Here is a 22,205-nt window from a genome sequence, read left to right as displayed (position 1 = left end):
GCTGCCTGCACGAGCACGGGATTGTACCACGGTTAGAAGGAAGGGTGAGCCTTACGTCTGAGTCTAGTCCGAATGAAGCACAGCTGGCAAAGCCAGATCGCCTGCATTAGGGCTCCCTGAGCTCTGGCCTCCAGGGAAAGGCCATTCAATCTTCTTTGCTCTGTGAAGCCTTGTCCCGGCTGATTTTTAAAATCACTTGGAGCCACTAAAAAACTCTATGTTCTGCACACACGTGCACACCCTATCTCAATGAAATATAATTTACTTGAAGAATTCATAGAAGAATTTCGTGTTATTTCTTGAGTGCATTTACTCCCGCATTGATCCATTCGTTAAGAGCTATTTATTGAACACCTATTATTTGCTAAACAGAAAAAAAGTATTGTACTGGGGGAATGAGGGACATTAAACTATTACCAAATCAATTAACAGGATCAGTTGGCCATGCAACCTCTTTTCTGCTCTTTAGATGTGACGTTCCGAGTCCCTCTCAAAACAACAGAGATTCCTAACAGGATCTAAGCGATCCTGTTAATTGATTTGATAATTGTGCTATGAGGAAAATAGAACACTCCTTGGATGAAGAGTGCCTGTAGGGTAAGAGACCTACTTCAGATGGACTGGGGAGGATCGTGCAAGGAAGTGACAGTAGATCCAAGACCCAGATGACAATGAAAGGAGCCAGGGATGTGGGAGAACAGTGATTCTGGAAGGGGAAACAACCAAGGCAAGGGCCCTGTGGTGGGAATGGTGTTGGCACAGCTGAGGAACAGAGAGGCAGTAGATGTTGTAGTAGAGAGCAAGGAGAGGAGAGGTGAGAGAGCTATTAGGCAGGTAAGCAGGGGCTAGGACACACAGGAGGTGAGGCATCCCTGGGTCACCGCGAAATTATTGGGGTTTATTCTAAGAGCAAGGGGAAGCCATTGGTGGTCTTAACATGGGCTAACTTGTATGTTGTTAACGTGTTACTCTGGCTACTCTGTAGAGGAGTAAGAGTAGAAAGGGTGAACGAGTTAGAATAGGGGTAGGCAAACTTCTTGACTCGAGGGCCACAATGGGTTCTTAAACTGGACTGGAGAGCCGGAACAAAAGCATGGATGGAGTGTTTGTGTGAATTAATATAAATTCAAAGTAAACATCATTACATAAAAGGGTACGGTCTTTTTTTTTTAGTTTTATTCATTTCAAACGGGCCGGATCCGGCCCGCGGGCCGTAGTTTGCCCACGGCTGAGTTAGAAGGTTGTTGCCATAGCAGTAGTCGACAAACTCATTAGTCAACAGAGCCAAATATCAACAGTACAACTGATTGAAATTTCTTTTGAGAGCCAAATTTTTTAAACTTCAACTATATAGGTAGGTACATTGTTATTAACTTAATTAGGGTACACTTAAGGCTTAGGAAGAGCCACACTCAAGGGGCCAAAGAGCCGCATGTGGCTCGTGAGCCGCAGTTTGCCGACCACAGCTAGTGGATGCAATTCTGTTTCAGATAACGATGCTAGTAATACCTATATTTATTGAATGATTACTGTGTGTTAGGGACTGGACCTGTTTTATCTTGGATGATCCTCATTAAAAAAAAAAAAATCCTGACTTATGGATTCACTTAATAAGTGAAAGAAAACCCCACAGGGTTTCAACCTTTCTATGCCTAGTTCAGGCAGGCTCGTTGCCTCCCCATGCTATGAAACCGATCCAGACTAGAACACCATTCGTTTAGTTTTTTTCTGTATGCCCTCAAGTAAGGAAGACATGAAGTTAAAAAAGGATACATGCATATATTAAAGCCTCACATACTGATAAAATAAACAAGTTTCTTTCCTAAACACTATTTGGGATTATAAAAAATATGGCAGATTGCTCTCAAAAGACGCACAAAGAACTCAGACGGTGACCTCAGTTCGTCAAAACTTAGGATCCCTTTTTGTGCAATTGAAGAATAACGGGTGCAATTCTGCCTCTAATACAGAAAAGCTGGGCTTTCTTAGAGGACCTCACACAGCTTTTCCTTCACCCCTGTTTTCCAACGGCTCCTTGAGAGCCTCTTGGTGTATATCCAGGGGCCTTAAGAGAGGAGAAATTTTCAGATGATACATTTCATGTCTTTTAGTCACCAAAGTTATCTATTTACTTGAGCTGAAGGCTTCTGGAGATACTGAGAAAATTAAGTTCTGACATGCCCGGAAGTAGACATGGGCTCGGCCAGCAAATATGGTATTTATTGTGGTCTGTTGTGCATGTAACAAAACCCACAAAAGTCTATAAGATGGCATCACTCCAACTAATGGCAGGAAATGTGCAATGTAGCATTAGGTGTGTCGGTCCAGTTCTCTGCCAGATTTTCATATCTGGGGTAACCTTGGTCAAAGAACACTGTTACTTAAAAAAAATTATTTTATTGCTATCAGAGAGGAAGGGAGAGGGAGAGAGAGATAGTCCATAGGCCAGTGCTCTATCCACTGAGCCAAACTGGTTAGGGCAAAGAACACTGTTACTTAATTAACATCACCGATTCTTATTTTTCTTCTTAAAAGCATTACAAATGCCAGTTGCCCATTACTTTCACATTAGTTCTCACTTCTGGTATTTTGTCACTTTCTACTAGTATAAATAGCAGAAGTTTGTTCTCATAAACTTGTATTAAACTCCCTCAATTAGTCTCAGCAAGTCTAATCTAATTAATGTTAATGAAAGTTTTTATCTCTATTGAGCAAGCAGGATCTACAAGATGATGTGTTTATTTGGACTCAAGTGATCAAATCTTTTGAATCAAATAATCAGAGATTTAAAAAAATCAAATATTTGACTGAATTGACCACTCATTTGCCTGAATGCATCAATTATTTTAATTAAGAAAACAGAACCAATTATGTATACATATTCAACCATAGCATTGAAATCACTTTCATTTGAAGCCCATTTTTTTTAAAAAAACTAATACCTTTGGATAGAATATTTTCCTTTATTCTAAAACTTTGTATACTTGGTCTAGGAGTGAACACTTCCTCAAAATCCTGCCACTTGGTTTATGTAGTTGGAAATGTTATGTCAGTTTAAAATATAATGAAATCTTCACTACAACTTATTATTGAAAAATAGCTAGTTTCATGGCCTCATCAAGGCATCAGAATCCAAGCACACTGACCGTAAGATTCCTCATTTCAGCATGAGCAGTGACTTACGACTACTTTAATAAAAACATTACAAAACCGGAAGAGGAATGATCTCGAAGACTGAAGTGTCCTCTTGACTAATTGGGCCCAAGACTTCTCTAGAACATTGAACTTTTCTGGCCTCAAACCTAATAGCTTGTGGCTTTCTTCTTGTCAATAATGGGATTCTTTGAAAACATGATATGTGAGTCAAGGTGATTAGGATCAGGAGAGAGATCTGGATAGAGAGGTGGCTGTCAGGGCCCTAGCATTCCACAGGGTTGCCCTTTAGTTCAGGCAGCCTTTGGTTGAGTGAGCTTGTTGTGCGATATGAGGCCCACAAGATAGGCTGTGGGCAGCCTGTGGTGCAGTTACAATTATGAATCTTTTAGAATCATTTGCTCTCCTGGGTTTATCATCTCTACTGTGGTGCAGGCATTGATGCTGCTGGTCCCTAATCCTAGGACTCACCTAACATAAGCAAGGCAGTATCCGAAGAATGTTGTGGAGGTTTGAGGCCCAAGGCAAATAACCCTGATAAGACTGGAGCAAATGCTTGGACTGTGTCTTAGCAAACATTAAGAAACCTGTTTAAGTTTCCTCTCCTCTTTCTTCACCTGAAAGTTCCCATCGACTTCCTTTCATTGACACCAGCTGGTGTTGAGGCCCTGCTTGCCTCAAAGCTCTTGTACGGGGAAGCTATCCTTACATATCACAAGCCCTGGAGGTGCAATGGGTGTCATTTCCTCTTTCCTTCTTCAAAACCTTCCTTTGCAATAAATATCTCCCATCGGTTCTTGAGCCTACTGACCTCCCAGGGTCTCAGTCATTGAGAGGTGACCTTGACCCCTTGCTCCCTGACCCCTATTCCTACTGTCATCGCTCTTGGTGACTCCATGGTGATTGTTGATAATCCAGCTATCATCATGGCCTCTTAGTTCCTTGATCTCTGTTGCTCCAAAGACCTCTAGAGGTCTGCGACACACTTCCGTGGCCATAACCTTGACCTGGTCATTAACAACAGCTGCACAAAAATCTACACAAACTTCCCCGCATCTCAAGTTTAGGCATCTTGCTCCTTTGACCACCATGTCCTATCTTTTCTGTTCATGTTCTTTCATCCCGTCCAACAGTGCCGTGACACCAGCAGGACAGATGACAATCTGTCCATTGGCCCGCCTCTACTTCATCACTGTCCCATCACCATCACCACTACACCATGGATACACACGCATTCTCACTTCATTTCTTAGCTTAGATGCCTGGGCCAGCAGGGTAAGTCCTCCTTGATCATGCATGCTTATTAAAATTTCAGTACCTGCTCAACCGACCTACTCACGAATTCTTTGCTGGGACTCAAGGGCTGAAAGTCGCCGAGCTGAAATCACATTTAAATGGAAGCATGCCTGCTTCTTCCTATTTATGATCTGAATCTTATCCCCTGTGTTCTTCTCAAGGACTTTGTTCTTGCAATGATTACCTCTCTTTCTTCCTTAATTTCTTATATTCATTTCCATCAGCATACAAGCAGGAATCAATAGCAGCTGTGTTAAAAACAAAGTCCCTTGGCACCTCTTCCCATTCTATGTTTAACTTTTCTGTGCTTCCCTTTCATAGGAAATTCTTTGAATAATTGTTATGAGTCATTGTCTTCATTTCCTCACCTCTCAATCTCTCCTAAAACAAGTCCATTCAAAATTTTGTCCCCTCCATTACACTGGAATGGCTTTGTTCAAGGTAACCAATGCCAAAGCCATGGGTCAGTTCTCTGACCTAGACCTCTCCTCCTTGACCTTTCAACAGCATTGGTTAGGGGTTGTTACCCCTCCTTCTGACATACTTTCCCCCTGGGCTTCTGGGTTAGCATGTTAGCTTGGTGTCCTCTTACCTCATTGGCTCGAGGCTACATTCCTCTGATGGCTCCTCCCCTCAACTTCTCTCTCTATGTTGGGGTGACCCCAGGACTTTCTAATTTATCTACGTTCTTCCAAGGCAACCTTATCCAGTCTCATGGATTTAAGACTTAAGTTTAGACTATTGTGTTTATGTGTCCAGCTCTGACATTCCTTTGAGCTCCAGATTCAAATGTTCATCTGCCTGCTTAACATCCTCACTCAGATAGCGAACAGGCACCTTACCATCGACAGTGCCAACACTAAACTCTTTTTTTTAAAAAAAAATATTTTATTGATTTTTTTTTTTTTACAGAGAGGAAGGGAGAGGGATAGAGAGTTAGAAACATCGATGAGAGAGAAACATCGATCAGCTGCCTCCTGCACACACCCCACTGGGGATGTGCCCGCAACCAAGGTACATGACCTTGACCGGAATCGAACCTGGGACTTTTCAGTCTGCAGGCCGACACTCCATCCACTGAGCCAAACCGGTTAGGGCAACACTAAACTCTTGACTTCCCCCCACCCCCCAGGCCACTTCTGTTCCATCACCGCCAAGCTCCCCCCTTGCAGTTTATGACATCACAATTGCTCAGACTAGAAACCTTGGAGTCATTATTGATTTTTTCCTGTTTTCTACAAAATCTACATCCAATCCATAAGTAAGTCCCATTGGTGCGACTTCTAAAATACATCCCCCAAACTGACAGTGTCACCATCTCAACTGCTACAACTATGGTCCAAGGTCCCATCAGGTCTCATCTGGACTGTCTCCTGCCTCTCTTCTTGCCCTCTGCTGGCCACCTGGCACAGGGCAGAGGAAGTAATTTTTCTAAAGCATAAGTCAGATGATGCCACTCACTTACCTAAAGCTCTCCGATGTCTTTCAATTATGCTTAGAAATGAAAGTCAAAGTGGCCTGGATGCTGCCTTCCTTTCTAACCTCCCTAGGACCCATTCTCCCTGCTGCTGTCTATGCTCCAACCTCATGGTCCTTTCAGCCTCACTAGCATCCTCATCTTGAGACCACTGCACCTGCTGTCCTGACAGTTTGGAGTACTTGTCCCTCAGACCCCTGTGTGGGACCTCTCTCTCAATCAGGCCTCAGCTCCAATGGCCCTCCTCAGAGGGACTTCCTCATGCGCTTGCTCAAGCCAAGCCCGCCTTCCAGCCCGATCCTCAGGTCTCTCTCTTAGAATGTCCTGTTTTACCTCAGGGCACCCAGAAGTACCTGCATGCTTGTTTGTTTTGTAGGGTTTTTCCCTGTCTTCCTTAATGAGAATATAAGATGTCTAAGAGACTACAAGCTAAGCTTATGTTTCTTCCCATCTATCACAGAGAAGTGCTCTATGGTTTAATGAGAGAAACATATTTCTTTAGTGTTATCATTCTCATCCGTAATTCTCACATGAATGAAAACATCAAAAGACACCCAGTGGACCACCCTTCAATACTCAGGGTGAAATATGATTAGATCATTGATATATATTTACTAGAGGCCCGATGCATGAAAATTCATGCAAGAGTAGGCCTTCCTTCTCCTGGCTTCCCTCTGGCACCCGGAACCCAGGCTTCCCTCCTCTGGATGCTGGCAGGCACCCAGGACCCAGGCTGCTTCCCTTGGGCCCCAGCTTCGTCAGGAAGGACATCTGGAATGACCTCTGGTCTAATTAGCATATTACCCTTTTATTATTATAAATATGTATGGTATAATTGAGATCTTTTGCATTTCTTGATGATGCATTAGCAAGAACAGGTGTTTGGAAGGTAGTGACTACTCTTTGAGAGACTTTAGTGAGGTCTACAGTTGAACTTGGCATTGGTCCCGTGAGACTACTTAAAGGACACATCAGGCGGGGTACATTCCCAGGAACTTGTATCGATCTGGTGGGCTCACTTTCCGAAGGGTAGCTTTTGTGCTGACTGACACTAGATGTTACTGGTGCCTCCTGTAGACATGGGACTCTGCACATGTTGGGGCTGCTCCAGGCCGGCCTGCCTGTGATGTGGGAGGGCGAGGGGGAGCATGAGTTCTGAGACAGGGCTTCCTTGATTGTAAGACAGTGACGCCTATGGAGGCATGGGGTGAGTAATCCTCAGGGACCTCCCTCCTTCCCCCCCGCCCCCCCAGGGGGCAAGGCCAGGATGGGTCATTCCAGAAGCTGTGGAGGTGGTGTCATGTGGCTCGGAACACCTTCAGGAAGGCTTAGACTATTGAGAAATTCAAACTGAAGGAGCAGGGGTCATGGCAAAGGCATGCAAAGAATCCCTTTGCACAGGGAGTCGGGGCAGGAGGAAATCCTATCTGGGAGGGGAAGTGAGTCAGAGCTTGCTTACAGCCCAGGAGCCGGAGCACAATGCTCTGCAGGGAGACTTGGTCGTTCAGATCCTTGGGCTTTAAACCCAACTCTCAGATTCTTTCAGGTTCCACCACTGAATCCAAGAAAGGTGCCCTGGGAAGGGTCTTGGGGAGAGTCCCGAGTGTGGGTGTGGGGGGAAGAACAGGTCTGGGGCCGTGCTCTGAAGGAAGGCCGCTCTGGACAGCAGGAGGAAGGGCCCCTTTAAGGCATTTCCGGTGTACCTGGGGCCTTTCTGGGGAGCTGGCGGCTGTTCAAGAACCATGCGTATCCCTTTTATTAGACTATGACACTAACGCTGGGTATGGAGCATTCAGGGAGGTGACCTGGAGTTCACATTGTACTTAAGTTCCTGAAGCCACCGGCCGTAAATGCTTCAAGTAAATTGTGGGAAATCGCTCAAACCATCTTGCAAACTTCCATCTGATGCTGAAACGGAGGCCACCCGCCGACCAGAAGGGGGCCACCGGGAAGCCGTGGGCCGTCCACCCGGGAAGTCCGGGGAGCAGAGTGGGGGGCGCAGAGGGCAAAGGCCATCTGGGCTTTGAGAAACTCCACTCACTCCTGTCTCTTCATCCAACTGACCCTCATCCTCATCTCAGGAAGCGAGGAGGAACGCCTTTTGATTTTCACAAGGCAACCGATGAAAACACCTCCATGAACACTGGGGAGTTCTATTTTATTTTTTAAATATATTTTATTGATTTTTTTTTTTTACAGAGAGGAAGGGAGAGGGATAGAGAGCTAGAAACATCGATGAGAGAGAAACATCCATCAGCCGCCTCCTGCACACTCTCTACTGGGTATGTGCCCGCAACCAAGGTACATGCCCTTGACCGGAATCGAACCTGGGACCCTTGAGTCCGCAGGCTGATGCTCTATCCACTGAGCCACACCGGTTAGGGCGGGAGTTCTATTTTAAAGGATAAACCGTGGATATACCATTTCCGCCTGGTGTGCAGGGTCTCCTGACTCATTCTGCCACTTGGTATGAAATTCTCACGTGAACCATCGGTGGCCTTGGAGGAGAGAAGAAGCCTGATGCCGTAGCTCATCTCCTTATGAGGAAATGGTCAACTAATGGTAAGAGCAAGCAAACCAATCAACCCACATGTGCCTGGCAAACAGTGCCCGATAAGCCACAGATGCGAGAACACAGTGTGCCCTCTGCCTTGCCATTCCACGGTCCTCCCACGCGCATCTCTCCCAACCTCCAGTTTGGAATTTCACTTGCTCCTCATATAATGTCAAAGGGTGATAAGAACGTACTTATTACTCTGACGGGTTGATGTATGCCACCCCCTTGAAATTTAGCAGGATTTACTTGATATTCATTCAACAATCACTTGTCCATTCCCTGCGGGTCAGCCTTGTGGAATCGCTGGGGACCCAGAGAAAGAAAAGATACAGTTCCTGCTCTCAGGGAGCTCATGGTGGTGAGAAACACAGACCAGCAAAGCAACAATGACAATTTTGAGGGCCATGCTGTGTGGGAAGCACATAGTGGGTGCAGGTCAGGGTAAAGGTAAAGATGCTTAAGCTGAGTTTTCAAGGAGAAGTAGAACTTAGCCAAGAGAAGAGGAGCAGAAATGAAATCCGGGCTCTGAAAGAGCAGATGCTGGACTTGGATGTGTGAGGGAGTGAGGAGGCACTTCCGGAGATCTGGCTGGAGGGAAGGGTGCCCGTGGACACCTGGGAGGAGCTGAGGCAGGGAGGGACAAAGCAGTGAAGGTCCTTCTAGGCCTGTAGCCGTGGGCAAACTACGGCCCACGGGCTGGATCAGGCCCGTTTGAAATGAATAAAACTAAAAAAAAAAGACTGTACCCTTTTATGTAATGATGTTTACTTTGAATTTATATTAGTTCACACAAACACTCCATCCATGCTTTTGTTCCGGCCCTCCGGTCCAGTTTAAGAACCCATTGTGGCCCTCGAGTCAAAAAGTTTGCCCACCCCTGGTCTAGGGGCTCTACTAGGGATGCGGACATTCATTCATTCATTTCTGGGGGAAATGTGGCACGATCAGATTATCTTCTAGACAATCGTTCTGGTAACATTACAGAGGACAGACGAAAGAGGAACATGACTGGAGGTTTAGGATGAGGGTGAAGGTGTGAGATTGAGAGATACTTTATCAATGGGATTGACCAGAATCCATGACCCACTGCATACAATGGGAAAAGGAGTTGGGTGTGATGCCCAGGTTTCGAATGTAGACAAGCCCACTTTTGTTTACAAATGCCACATTGAAAGGATATGGACATATATATGAATGACACTTTCCAAAGTAAACGTTTTTTAAGTTGCTAAGGCAAACTCAAACATCTGAATTTTACAAGCTTATTCTAGTTTTCGCTTTGACTTTGCATCAAGAGGCAGGGAGCTCTAAGCACCCAGGAGACATCTGGGCAGCGGAGTTGAGTTACGACGGCTTGATGTTCTCAGGGTCCATTGCCATTCCCACTTAGATGGGGTGTGACCTTGAACGCACAAAGGACGAGGATCTCAAGAATAGCGATTCTGCTGCCATGCCAGCAAGATCTATGAATATGAATGTCAAGCCACTCCAGTGCATGAAAGGCTTTTAAAATGCCGGCGAGTTCCACAGAGCGCTGAGCCGCGCACAGCACAGTGAAATGGTAATGAAGACAACCAGGAGTGCGGACCACCCACCAGCGGTTCTATGGCTGTGACGAGGAATGAAGGGTCTCCCTGGAACCATCGACACTGGATGGCATTGTCATCTGTAGCACATGCGAAAGCTGTGCTTGTGAAAGGAATGGTCGCTGGTAAGCCAGCGCCAGACTGTTTATGGGCGCCCTGCTCCCACCACATTCCTGTACCATGGCCATAGGTAAGAAAAAATGGGAAATGGCTCTTTGGTTGCCACACATTTCCCCATCAATTCCCTGTCCACGCTTAATGAACCGAGGAAGAAATATATGCGTCAGAGGCCTCTTTCTGGAGGGCCTTGACTTAAGTTCACCATAGGCATCCAACCGTCCTGCTTATCCCCTGGGTTTCTGGGAAACCTTGGGTCATGGTCCCTACTCGGGCCACCCACAAAGCGATAGGTCAAAGGGCTGCCCTTAACCTTGATGCGATTTTCTTTCTCTGACTCTAAGAAGAGACAGAATCACTTGCTTTCGTATGTGGAATGCAAAGATGAGATCATAGCAACTTCATTGTCCCTGCTTTAGAAGCCCACCAGTGCATGTGAGCACACACATATGCACATGTGCACACGTATGCACACGTATGCACAAAATGCTCCCACCAAGCTCTAGGAAGTGAGCTCAGGGAACTAAGCTTTGGGGCCGGTCCTTTCATTATTCCACAATTAAGAATACTTGGTGAGTGAAGAGTGTGGTGAGACTTCAGTGGTTTTCAGGTGTTTGCCGCTGGCTTTTCAATGTGATAGTCCAAGCTGATGGGCAGGGAGGGAGACTGAGGGGCGAGATGTAAGCAGTCCGTTCTGGTTGCAGACCAGTCTTGGGAGCAAGCCAAGGAAAAGGACTTTGGGGGTCAAGTAAGTTCACCCATTTTCTTCCCTTCTGAGAAGTGTGGCTTTGCTCATCGCAAGTGTTCCCTTCAGCTGCCTGTCTGACTTTTTTAGGTGACCTCTAGAATGAGAGAGTCATTCATTCAAGAAGCACTGTGTGCCCAGCGCTGGAGCAAGTGAGGGCCGACAGGGTTGACCCAGTGTGGGTCCCCTTCCCAGCACCTATGCGGGGTTGAGCGTGGATCTCTGAACCAGGAGGCCACGGTTCGATTCCTGGTCAGGGCACATTCTCTCTCATCACTGATGTTTCTATCAGAATTCTGTCGGGGCTCATAGACTGATAGGAAGTCCCCAAGACCAAGAAAACTTGCAAAGACAGACACCAACTGCGTTGGCATCAAGCAAATGTTAACAATCTCTGCCGAGTAGGTTTGCCATGTCACAGGGACTTGGGGGGATATCAACATGAGGGTGAAAGCATCAGAGAAAGGCCCAGAGAAACCGATGAATGCTCTGCAGTTCGAAGACAGGCAGGGAGCCATTGTTAATGGTCTTTAAACTGTAAAGTAACAAGCCATGGAGACCGGGCCCCAATCACAATGAAGGTCATGGATCCGAAGAGTTGGCCCTCGAGTGAGACTACCTGGCCTGGATTTTACCAGGGCCTTTCAGGAGCTGTGTACCCATAGGTATGCAAATCTCATCAGGACTTGGTTTCCTCCTGGGTGAAATTGGGTCTGAAACTAACATAATTTCTCATGGAGTTAATGTGAAATAGTGTCTGGACCATCCTAGTTCAATAATGATGAGCTACTGCATGTGATTATATTATACGGGGTCAGAGCCAGAAGTATGGATAGGGGACAGGCCTGAGTTTAGGCACAGGGTAGAGAATGCATGACTGGTGAGCCTGAATTTGGGCCAGAATTGTGACTTCCAAATTAGGCAGAGCTTTGGAATTAGATCCCTATTCTGGATATCACTGGCTTTGTTCATCTCGAACCCTCCTCCCCATTCTCAGGCGCTGCCCACCTGCTCACTGACAATCCCAGTGCACGAAGGTTCGCTGGGCCCTGACAGGCCACTGTCCTCACCAGGGAGACAGACCATCTGTAACAGGTTTTGTCTTCAGCTCACTAAACTAACAGGAAAAGTGCATGTCTGAGAACCCACTACCTTATTTCACCACTTTCAGTGAATTTTTACATTGTCTGCTGCACAAATTTTGCTGAATTTCCAGCAAGAGCCATGCACCCAATGGGCCTGAAGTTACAGACTGCTAAGACAGCTCTCCATTTCCTTCCTGGATGGAATTTTTCTTTGACTGGAGCCCAGCAAAAAGCTCCCCAGACGATAGCCCTGACTTTGAATGAGCCTCAGATATGCCTATATTTCCCAGATTAGGAGAGTTACAGATGGAGAAGGGAATCAAGAAAATATACACAGCTTCCCATTTGCTAGGAGTGCAGAATGCAGGAGAAGGGAAGTGGGGAAGGAGGAAGGTGGGAAGGAGATGGAGAGGAGGCAGATGAAGAAGGTTGACAAGGCCCAGCCGGTGTGGCTCAGTGGTTGAGTATGGACCTATGAACCAGGAAGTCATGGTTCGATTCCTGGTCAGGGCACATGCCCGGGTTGCGGGCTCAATCCTCAGCATGGGGCATGCAGGAGGCAGCTGATCAATGATCCTCTCACGTCATTGGTGTTTCTATCTTTCTCTTCCTCACCCTCTCTCTGAAATCAATAAAAATGTATTTGAAAAAAAGAAAAGAAAAAAAGAAGGTAGACAAAAATGTGAAAAAATTACCTATATGGAATCTGACATGACTTTGGAGAAGAAAATCCCTGAATTCAGAAATAATAATTTTTCACTCAACTTTTCAATGAGAGTTGGCATACAATAGTGTATTAGTTTCAGGTGTATAACAATAGTGATTAGATAATCATATCACTCATGGAATGATCACTTCGATAAGCCTAGTACCCACCTGACATCAGACATAGTTATTACAATAACAATAAATTTTCTTATGACTCCAACTAAAAGAAAAGTTATTATTGGTAAATTTGGTTATTATTTTACTCTGATAATTTCTAAAGATGAATATGTATTTCATATCTGATGTGGATTTCAACTAGCACAAAATGCAAAACTGAAGATACAAGATGGCAAACCATAATCCATGCAAAAAATTGGGTATTTGTACCAAAACAATGATTCCCTCTTACCCACTGGAACGTTAAACGCTCTGGGCCTGTGTGTAATGTCTGAATGCCGCATATTACAGCCGCGGTTCTCAACCTGTGGGTCGCGACCCCTTTGGCGGTCGAACGACCCTTCCACAGGGGTCGCCTAAGACCATCCTGCATATCAGATATTTACATTACGATTCATCACAGTAGCAACATGACAGTGATGAAGTAGCAACGAAAATAATGTTATGGTTGGGTCACAACATGAGGAACTGTATTTAAAGGGCCAGAAGGTTGAGAACCACTGTGTTATAGTATTGAGTACATCTAAATGTCACAGGAGTGTGAGATTGGAACTAATCATCCTTGATATAAAGACAATTCTTCAGTTTAAGAAATATGCCCTAAACCACAGTTGGCACCCTTGGTGATGACGTCGGGGAGGGACCCGCGGGGAGGATGAGGGAGATGGTTTGATGGGCCTGGAGAAGAACAGCGAGCCTTCCAGCCCGTCCAGGGCCAGGGGCCAGAGCTGTGAGTGTTCATATAAATAACGTGGGGACAAGAGGCAGGGTGGGAAGCCACTTAGAGAGAACCAACGAAGTGCCAAGTAAGATTCTGGTGGCAGGGCACCGATATGTCTTATTCCCACAAACTCCCACCATCCCCCATGAGATAGGAAGAGGGGAAATAAATAGCATGGATCTGTCTGTGCTGTTCAATCCTTCCAGAGACATTGACTTTGGGGACAGAAGCCAGAATGTAGTCGGGTGGACTAGACCGTGGGAGAGCTCAAGGAAGGCATATAGCAGCCTCTCTAGGCCTAACCTGGCAGCTGCCATAGCGAGAGGCCTGCCCGAGGTTGTTAACAGCGACACAGGGCCTCGCAGCCTTGGGAAGCATCGTGGTGGAGTCGAGTAAGGGAGGGCCACAGCTGAACAGCCTGGATCCCTTTACAGACACACTCTGATGGGAGCTGGAGATGCCCCTCTCCCGTCTGAGCTAAGAAAGGACTCCCGTGTGACCAGAAGGCCCATCAAATGATTCACACGTAAAGATCACGTGGGGCTGCTGGTCGCAGCTGCTGTCGACAGCTTTGGGCAACCCTGCCTGCTGGCCCGCGTCGCACAATGGGGAGCCATTCTGCCCTCCCTCCCAGGGCCGGGGTCAGCGCTCTGTTTATGGCTCCTGCTGCTGCCGCTGCTGCTGCTGTTGTCAGCTGTCCACGGCGAGGCCATGTGTGTGAGGCGGGGCACAGCGTGCCTTTGAGGTGGCTCTGTGGCCCATTCATTGCAGCTGTCCCACCTGCCTGGCACAAGCAGCTGCTGGGCCCCGCACACATCCTGCCCACAGAGCCCAGCCTGGGCCAGCGCCCTTGGGTTCTGCTTCAGCCACGCCCCGCTGACCGCGGCGACCCTGTCTTATGTCCAGCCCTGGCCGCTGCCTCTGCCAGTTGTTTAGCATTTCCTGGGCCCGGGTCATGACGGCGATGCCCACTAGGCTGGTCGGCTGCCCGCACTTGATCTGTGACTCCAAAAGGCTCATCTGAGCAGGGACCTCGTGCAGGTAGCTCTGGACTGCAGGGGAGATGGGGGAGGGGAGCCGGGGCCAACTAATGGAGAGTTGTCACCCCAGAATCTGCTCTCATGAGCCACGGGCTAGTAGGAGCCCCACTTTTTAGGGAGCACGTTGGCCTCCTCACCTGCCGGGACCTTCCGTGTGTATGTCCTGGTGCAGCTCCTTCAGATGTAACCTGGCCTTCATGAACGGTTCTGCCCTTTCGTCAGCAGCTCTTTGGCTGCACAACAGCACGTACTGACCATTTAAAATCTTATATAATTAGTGCGAATTGCTGGCTGTAGGGGCCTGTCATCTGAGAAGGCCGGAAAATGAACTCTGTTTTCGCTCACTCCAGCATAATGAGCTGAACTTATAAATGAGATAGAAATAATCTCCATGGACTCTATGTCTGTTTCAGGCTTCAGGACAGACCCTGCTTCTACAGGGGTGCCTCCAGGATTGAGGGTTATATTTAGCCTGGCCGGTGTGGCTCAGTGGTTGAGCGTCGACCTATGAACCCGGAGGTCACAGTTCGAGTCCCAGTCAGGGCACATGCCTGGGCTGAGGGTTTGATCCCCAGTGGGGGACGTGCAGGAGGCAGCTGATCCATGATTCTCTCTCATCATTGATGTTTCTCTGTCTCTCTCCCTCTCCCTTTCTCTCTCCGCAATCCATAAAATATGTTTAAAAAGAATTGTATTCCTAGTGTTTTGAACTGGAAATATTTCCCAAGAGGGAATGACATTATCAAGATGACAACTCCAGTCATTCCGGACTTCAGTTCTCCTCAGAGAGAGGCCATCTGTCCACTGTCCATTGACAAGACGCCGCCGTGAAAATCCCAGGCCCCGGGAGTGAGGCTGAGGCCCCCTGGACCAGACACTGAAAGGACCCCTTAGAAGAGGAAGGGGAGCAGCCACACTCTGACCACATCGCCCTCCCCCCTCCCCCGCCCCCCCCAGCCAGCACAGCACAGACTGCGGGGAGAAACGGAGTCCACGGGGGGACATTAGCCCTCCGAGCAGTGCAGATGCTTCCCCAGAGGCCCACGTGGGTCTCACCTCCTGGGGGTTCCTGGGAAAATCTGTGGCTCCATCACTGGAGCTCGGACAGAGATGGAGAAGGAAGGAGAGCGGACAGAAACCAGTGCTCAGGCCACGTTCCTGCTCCCAGTACGCCCTGAGCCGAGGCCCAACCCACAGCTCTGCCCTTGGGCACCACTGGTGGGGATGTAATGGATGAAGCCGCCATAGAAAGCAATACGAAGTTTCCTTAAAAAGAACTAAAAATAGAACTGCCATGTGAGGATAGTAATTGCCCTTCTGGGATATCCAGAGGAAGTCAAATCATGACCTGTAAGGCATAGCTGCGTCTTCGTGTTCATGACGGCTTTGTTTACAACAGCCAAGACATGAAAACAACGCAAGTGTCCGTCCAGGGGAAGTGCCAGACGTATACAATGGAATACCATTCAGCCACAAAAAGGCAGGACATCCTGGCTTTGTGACAACAGGGACAGACTTTACGGGCTCTATGCTGAGTGGAACAAGTCAGAGAAAGACACATACGTGCAACCTAAAAATTCCCCAATTCATAGAATCAGAGAGCATGCCAGGGGTGGGGGTGACGGGGTCAAAGGTACATCCTGAGGATCTAAGCCTTAGGTTCTAAGGTATAGCGTGGAGGCCATAGTAAACAAGGCTGCACTGTATATTTGAAAGTTGCTCTGTTAAGAGAGTAAATCTTAAACGTTCTTATCATACACACATATACACACACACGTGTAATGATGTGAGGTGATGGATATGTTAACTGACCTATTATGGTTAATCATTTGACAACGTACATGCGTATCCAATTATTACATTGTACACCTTAAACTTACACAATGTTTTATGTCAGTAACATCTCAATAAATCTGGAAAAAGTAAACAAAACACAAAACTTCCCCAGAATTTCTGAGCCAACCTTTTATTTCATTTTTTAATTTTTTAAAAATATTTTTTTATTGATTTCAGAGAGGAAGGGAGAGGGAGAGAGAGAGAGAAATATCAATGATCAGAGAGAATCACTGACTGGCTGCCTCCTGCACCCCACCCTCCACCCCCCGGGGATTGAGCCTGCAACCCGGGCGTGTGTCCCTGACCAGAATTGAACCTGGGACCTTTTAGTCCGCAGGCTGATGCTCTATCCACTGAGCCAAACAGCTAGGGCTGAGCCAACTTCTTAAAACAAGCTAGCTTTAAGACCACTTGTGTCCTTAAAGCTACCTGAATAAAATAAGAAGGCTGATATTAACTTGACAGTCAATGCTGCTCTGTATAAATGCAGACTGAAATAGGAGGTTATCCAGTTGATCAAAAGGTGAAACAGTTGATGGAAAAACCATACTAATCAAAAAATTATCATTTCAGAGATTTGACCCTTATCTTCAAGGAACTCACAGCAAAAAGGAAAAAGCTGATGGGTCATGGACAGCTGCAACTCTCCATTTGAATTTTCCTGTCCTTGCAGGGGCTTCAGGGTTTAAAGATTAATACTTGACTTATTAAAATTAAAAATTCAAAAGTTCTAAAACCGAATTTTGAGGTTGAACCTTAAGCACTTAGGTTCAACGTACAAATCTTCTAATTCTATTCATACAACTACATTTTTACAACCACGTTTAAGAAGCCTTTTTCAATTTAATTGAATTCCCATAAATATTTTAAGCTGCACTGAAAAATAATATACTCAATTACTTTTTATTTTAATTTTTAAAATTTAATTTATTTTTTTAAATCCTCACCCGGATATTCATTGATTTTTAGAGAATGGAAGAGAGAGAGAGAGAGAGAGAGAGAGAGAGAGAGAGAGAGAGAGAGAGAAACATCGATGTGAGAGAAACACATCAATTGATTGCCTCCTGCATGAGCCCTGACCAGGGCCCGACCCTTTGGTCCACAGGCTGCTGCTCTATCCACTGAGCCAAACTGGCCAGGGCTCAATTACTTTTTAAAATACTTCAACTGTTGGATTAACACACAAAATTTTCTCTAGTTGCCTATATTGCTCTTTAAAATGTAATAAAAGGAAACATACATATTACAACTACTAAGCCCTTTAAACTGTTTCTATGCTGTTTACAACCTTGGTAATAATCTACTATATTTTTCAACTAGAATCATAAGTCAAGTTAATTGACTGAATTTCATATTTTAAATTAAAGTGAGAAATTAGAATGACATTCTGTTACGTATTGAAATGTGCTTATTTCTCTCAAACATTCCAAGTATTCAATAAAACAAGTATACACACATTATTTCCCAGTTTAGCTAAAATCTTAATATATGTTTTGATTTATTTCAACCTTTAAATATTTAATTCCACATCTTCCAAGGGTTAAAAAAAAACCCCACAACTGATTCACTAAAGAAACAACTGTCTCCCCAACCCAAGCAAGTCCACTGAGGTCTCCTGAGGACCTTGTTGAACAATGGGCTTGATTCTGGCCGCGGTCATGATGAGGCACAATGAGATCACATTCTTGTGACCACAGAAGGTTCTCCCAAATCTGTGAAAGGGATTGGTCTCTTGACAAAGTCCCAAAACTTATATGCTGTCATTACTTTGTTGTTAATCCTCACCCAAGGATATTTTCCCATTGATTTTTAGGGAAAGTAGAAGAGAGAGGGAAAGACAGAGAGAAACTCTGGTGTGAGAGAAACACATCGATTGGTTGCTTCCTGGCCGGGGAGGAGCCTGCAACCAAGGTGCATGCCCTTGACTGGAATCAAACCCGGGACACTTTGGTACACAGGCGGACGCTCTACCCACTGAGCCACACTGGCTGGGTCAATGCTGTCATTCCTGAATTTTTTTTGTCCACTCCCTGGACTCTGCAGTTCCACCATTAGGATGTCACCAATCTCCTCCACTGGGTCCCTGGAAGATTCTGATCCCAAGCCTTCCACCAAGGGCCAAATCTCAAGTTTCCTTTCAGGCGTGCGTTGCTCTGATTTACAGTGACATAAAGAAGTACAGATCGGTGACACGTGTGCTACCAGCAGGGCCCTCTGACCCCTACCCTTTGGCCGAGTGAGGCCTCTCAAGTTTCTTGCCTGACTTACGATTTTAGGGAGCCCTGGGTTATAGTAACTAGAGAAGTGACTCTACGGCCTTCTGTTTTTTTCTGATAACCATCTTTGAATGTTTATTTATGTTCACATTGCTATTGTGCTTTAGTCTTTTTTTAAAAAAATTAAAATATATATTTTATTGATTTTTCACAGAGAGGAAGGGAGAGGGATAGAGAGTTAGAAACATCCATCAGCTGCCTCCTGCCCACGCCCTACTGGGAATGTGCCTGCAACCAAGGTACATGCCCTTGACTGGAATCGAACCTGGGACCCTTCAGTCTGCAGGCCGACGCTCTATCCACTGAGCCAAACCGGTTAGGGCGTGCTTTACTCGTTTTATGCTTCTAAAAACTTTAAGGCCCGAAAGAGAACCCCCAGACCTCTGTTCTGCCATGATCCCCGCCTTCTCAGCAAGTCATCTCATCAGGACTATAGACAGGGTACCAAGCCTTACGTAAGGCAAGGCTGAGGGGCTGTGTGTGTGCTTGTAATTTAGTAGATGTAAGCGAGTGACGAATTCCATAGACATATTCAGGCAGTATTACACACGTTAGCAGTCCATCAGAATATGAAGCCAATGGCCACGTGTGGCCGTCCACAGATCATGTTTGAGACCCCCTGGTGTTTTAGAGCCCTCCCCCCTTTAAGTAGCAGGAAGTAAGAGGGCTACCCCGTGGGGGGCCGGGGTGCCAGGGGCCCCCTCCACAAGGTGCTTGCCGAGAGCTCGACCCATTCCCGCAGGACGTCCACACGGACTCAGGTTCTGGCAGGAGGAGGGGGCCCCACCAGGGACAGCGCCCCCCAAATGTGCAAGTTTCCGGCTTGTGATGTACTCCACGCAGAGGATGCACTGATTTGGGCCAAGATGGGAACTCAAACCCATGGCCATCACCCCTGGCTTTGTGGCCAAGGGGACAGAACTCAGAATCGGTGATGCTCCCTCGCTCACTGTGTTTGCAAAGAGAAGGCGCTCCTCTATCCCCCCCCCGGCCCCCCCTTGCCGGGTGTCTCTGTGCTTAGTCACACTGAGGAGGAGTGGGGTTTGGAAATGTTAGAACAGTGGCTCCCGGAGGGGGAGGGGTGTGGTTCCTGCTTGCATAGCTCAGAGCCGGGGAAGGGGGGCAGCCTGAGATGAAGGAGTCCCACCTGTGGTCTCCAACTCCCACACCTTGATCAGTAACAAAGCACAGAACACCCAGGCGGCCTGGGGGTCTTGGAGGGAGCGGTGCCTCCTGCTCTGACCGGGGCTCCTGGAGTCTGTCTCCTTCGCTGAGTTTTCCTGGGAGAGAAACGCTCGGTCCAGGCTGTCTCCATGCTGCCCTGGGAATGGTGACTGAGAAGCATATCAGGCCCTAACCGGTTTGGCTCAGTGGTTAGAGCCTCGGCCTGCGGACTGAAGGTCCCACGTTCGATTCCGGTCCAGGGCATGTACCTTGGTTGTGGGCACATCCCCAGTAGTGGGTGTGCAGGAGGCAGCTGATCAATGTTTCTCTCTCATCGATGTTTCTAACTCCCTATCCCTTTCCCTTCCTCTCTGTAAAAAATCAATAATATATATATATATATTTTTTAAAAAAAAGAAAGCATATCAAGTCTATTCGCCCTCCAGCAGGCCAGCCACACAGGCACCCATTCATGGCCACGCGGACGGTAGATCAACGGCGATTGGCTGAAAATTCAGAGACTGCGGGTTGGAATCCCTGCTGGGCTGTGTGCGACCCCAGGTCAGCCCGGTACCATATCCCTCCTGCTTCAGGGTCTGCATCTGTGCAAGGGGGAGGGCACAGCTGCTAAATATTAGGACCGTGTTGCTGCTGATCTGTCAGATGGGGGCCCTCACAGCTCCGTCAGCGTCTCCTGGGAGGAGGTGGGAGCCTGGGGGACATGCGGCCTGGAAGGGTGTGCTTAGATCGTCACATAAGAACGCCTCGTCCATGTCTGGGTAAAACCTCGTCTCTCGCCTTCACTCGTGGGCATCTGTGGGGCCATCACCTTGGATTCCCACGATCAGCTGGCGTCACAGCACGGGAGAGGCTAGCCGGTGGAGGAGAGGGGAGGTTGGAAACAGAGGCACAAAGAAAAGCTATGCCCAGGCCAGAGGGGCTCAGCTTACCCGCCCTTCGCCTTGCTCTCTCCATCAATAAAGTGAAGGTGACAATTGAACCCACGTCGTCAGAGCTTTGCTGGGAAGATGCGGCCTCAGGTGTGGGCAGAGCCCTCACACCTGCTGGGCATCCTGTAGCCATAGTTACTTAGCATCGTTGCTGCCTCACCCAACGCCGTGTTCCTTCCCCTCCTGCCTCTTCCTGCATGTGGCTCAGGGCCTGTCGTGGGCGTGGAGAGCTAGCTGGGAGCGGGGGGTGCGGATTTATTGTGCATCCTTTATGCACCGTGGGAGGTCACCTAGACGTTCAGTTTCCCGGCTCACAATGAAGCATCATCTCCTGCTCTTCTCTGGGAGCGGTTTCCTCTGGAGAAGAGGCGCTGGGTGTGGCCAGAGCAGCCTCTGAAGCAGGTGGGCCCACGTTCAGTTGAGCCAGGGAGGGGGGACGTGTGCCCGGAAGAGCCTTACAGGGAGGCAGCCCATCACGGGACATGCTGGTGGCTTGTCTGGTTTTGTGTCTGAGGTGTCCGCTCCGTCGGGGCAGGGGTTTCAGAGAGGCCTGTGTGTGCACGGGACTTAGCACCGCGACCGGCACGCAGTTCTCATGAAAGGGTCCCTGTTCATGTGCCACCGCTCAGTACGATGCTCACGGTGTTTGTGTTCCCAGGGCCGGCCTTTGCAGGGGCACGCCGTGAACATGGACTGGTTCCTATGTCCGTGGCGATCAGTGACGGAGTCCGTCTCTGAACCGCTCCGATGGCTTGACATTCTGGAGCCGGCCAAGTCGAGACTAATGAAAAGTGTTCTATTTTGTCTGAAGCTCCGGGAAGTGGGGTGGCAACTCTAAGAGTGTGTTTCCCTCTATTCAGACTTGAAAGGCAAACACAGGGACATCTCGCAATCCCCTCAGGTCCCCGTGTCTGAGCCATTTCTTCTCAGCAAAGTGGAAGCCCAGAAGTGATTTTCATTTTCTTTCTTTTTTAAAAAAAAATATATATTTTACTGATTTTTTACAGAGAGGAAGGGAGAGGGATAGAGAGTTAGAAACATCGATGAGAGAGAAACATCGATCAGCTGCCTCCTGCACACCTCCCACTGGGGATGTGCCCGCAACCAAGGTACATGCCCTTGACCGGAATCAAACCCGGGGCCCTTCCATCTGCAGGCCAATGCTCTAGCCATTGAGCCAAACTGGTTAGAGCTGATTTTCGTTTTCAATGAACATTGTTCTTTCATAGCCATTGATATTACCTTGAACCATTTTAACCTTCCATTTTTTAGAGGTCAAAGAGGGTCAGTTATTGGCAGCATAATAATAGAGGCAAC

The sequence above is a fragment of the Myotis nattereri genome, assembly GCF_964212035.1.
Source record: "Myotis nattereri genome assembly, chromosome: 20".
NCBI lineage: Eukaryota > Metazoa > Chordata > Mammalia > Chiroptera > Vespertilionidae > Myotis > Myotis nattereri.
The sequence above is the reverse complement of the archived record's forward strand: the minus strand, read 5'-3'. Positions refer to the sequence as shown.